Source organism: Armigeres subalbatus, chromosome 2 (assembly GCF_024139115.2).
Source record: "Armigeres subalbatus isolate Guangzhou_Male chromosome 2, GZ_Asu_2, whole genome shotgun sequence".
NCBI lineage: Eukaryota > Metazoa > Arthropoda > Insecta > Diptera > Culicidae > Armigeres > Armigeres subalbatus.
The window spans coordinates 327,983,759-327,985,950 of record NC_085140.1 but is presented as its reverse complement, the minus strand read 5'-3'; the positions used below and the strand labels follow the sequence as shown (position 1 = coordinate 327,985,950).

The following is a 2,192-nucleotide window of genomic DNA, read 5'->3' as shown; positions in this document are numbered from 1 at the left end:
CGCTGAATTAATGAACCACCACACATATTACCGCTCATTGCAAACAATGTCTATTGAAACTTTTCTGCTCTTTTAATTCACGTTTTCCATGTCCCTATTTACACTACCCTAATCTAACCAGCCCACCGTAGAATGTCGTATTTTTTGGCATCTTACTGATTTTGTCGTCAATAAGCTGACGTCCAGCAGTCAGCCTCTTGTTAGATTGTATTGTTGCTAAAATTATCGTATAGGTGACAGTGACATATGTCAGTGAAAAGGGTTAGTGCGAACGAAGGAAAGACAAAACGAAATGTCAGATCGAGGATGACTAGCTAACTTACGTGTTGGATTTATTAGTTGAATTTGATATCAGGCATCGAGGAAATTTGTAAAATATTCCCTATTTCATTATTAGTTGGTTAGCGATTAAAAGATGATCGGTCAATGAATTCGAAATATCAAGGTATGAAAATCAATTTAATTACGATAATCATGTATTAACTGTGACTGGCATTATATGTAGGAGGTAGTGTAGACTGTTGGTGGTAGATCAAGCAGTTTTCGTTCTCGCCGGAATACTTGGAGATACCCGGTAACAAACCGGTTTACTTGTAAGTTTTTCATTACAATATAAAAGATGTGGCTCTGTTGACCCAATTGAATTTAAAGATAGGATTACTGGAATCGATCTGCACATTGTCGTCGAGAAGAAGGAGAGGGATATACATAACCTGCGCTTTGTGGTAGAACACCAAAATTGTGAGTTTGTAGTCATTATGGAAGTATAGCGAAGTGATTATTAACGTTAAATATATCTTTCAGCTTAGAGCGACAAACAACAAAACTGTGTTTCGCTAGAAAGATTGGTGATATCCGAACACCATTGTACATAAAGCTTGATCCACTTAGAATTTGGCCGCACGAAATTAGACATTTCTTTGCCGAAAAAGTTCATAAAAAGGTGGGTCAAGTTTTATTATACAGGGAATTTAATGAAATTTGAAGGAAAAAATATCGAAAAATGATTCATTGGCTTATCGTATGAAATCTCGGCCTTTTCTCTCAATACCACTCGTTATTTTTTGCACAGTAGAACGGTCAAGTTGATCTGCCATTTTTTCACACCACTTCTCCGTATAAGATGGTTTTCTGATTGTTTTGCACCATTTCTCAAGTTTCCCTATGATAATTGCCTAATATTTTTCGTTGGGACGAAAATTTGGGCATTTTAGTGGGTTGATAGTTTTTTCAATAACGTCATTATCATTCGGTTCATATCATTCCATCTCATCCCGTCTGTAATGGCAGCTTGTTAAGTCAGGCCAAAGCAACACCAGACAGTCGTGTGATTGAATTGATGGCAAAAATCGCTTCTGAAGACACTCCTCCTTGTATATTTGCCCATTTATGGTCCCTCCAGTGATGAAAACTTTAGTTTTCTTCCCACAACTGCAGATGCTTTGACATACCATCAATTTGTGGGCAATCTTGCCTGCATATACATATTTGAATTTTCCTGGGGCATTACCCTTACGTTTGGCAAGGTAAAACTTGTGTCCCGGGAAATGAAAGTCAATTTTAATATTAATTTCATTGCTCATCAAAATACATCATTTGTATTTCGTCAGAACTTGCTCGACCAGCATTCTTGCGTGATGTTTGGTAACCAGGTTCTGTTTCAGGGTCTTGTTGGGACGCTTACTGACATCATACGACTTGAAACCTTCACGCCGACAGATTATTATTATTATTAGTGAACTTTTTCGCTAAATCATGCAAGGAAATCCCAAAATGGATCCGAACTGCTCTGCAGACTTTCACTTGTAGTTTCTGGTCGTATGTTCCACTTCTACGATTGTTTTGTACTACGTGATCCAGCAATAGTGTTCCCCGATAACGTTTGACAGTTTTAACAGTCAATTTCGCTAATTTTAGATACTTTGAAATCATTCCTCCTGACCATGTTGGATTTCCAACGTGAGTGTGCAAAATTTGTTCCCATTTCTCGCGTTCCATTTTCGATAACTTTTGAACGTGAGCATCAATACTGATGAAACTTTCACCATAAATTAAACAAACCTTCCGCAACGATGTGATGTATTTTACTTCTCGGTACGGCCTCAAGAGGCGCTGTAGTAATTGGAAAGAAACGGCCAAATACTAAGTGGATCGAGTTTTAGTACAACACCTATTAAGGTCACTCCTGACGG

General features: G+C 37.9%; 1 long non-coding RNA gene across 1 annotated transcript; it reads left to right on the top strand.

Annotated features, from left to right (window-relative positions):
* Positions 1 to 282: 282 nt before the first annotated feature.
* On the top strand, positions 283 to 813 carry LOC134216895 (uncharacterized). Its single transcript, XR_009980865.1, has 3 exons — positions 283 to 445; positions 506 to 593; positions 652 to 813. It is a non-coding gene; the product is annotated as an uncharacterized LOC134216895 (long non-coding RNA).
* Positions 814 to 2,192: the final 1,379 nt, after the last annotated feature.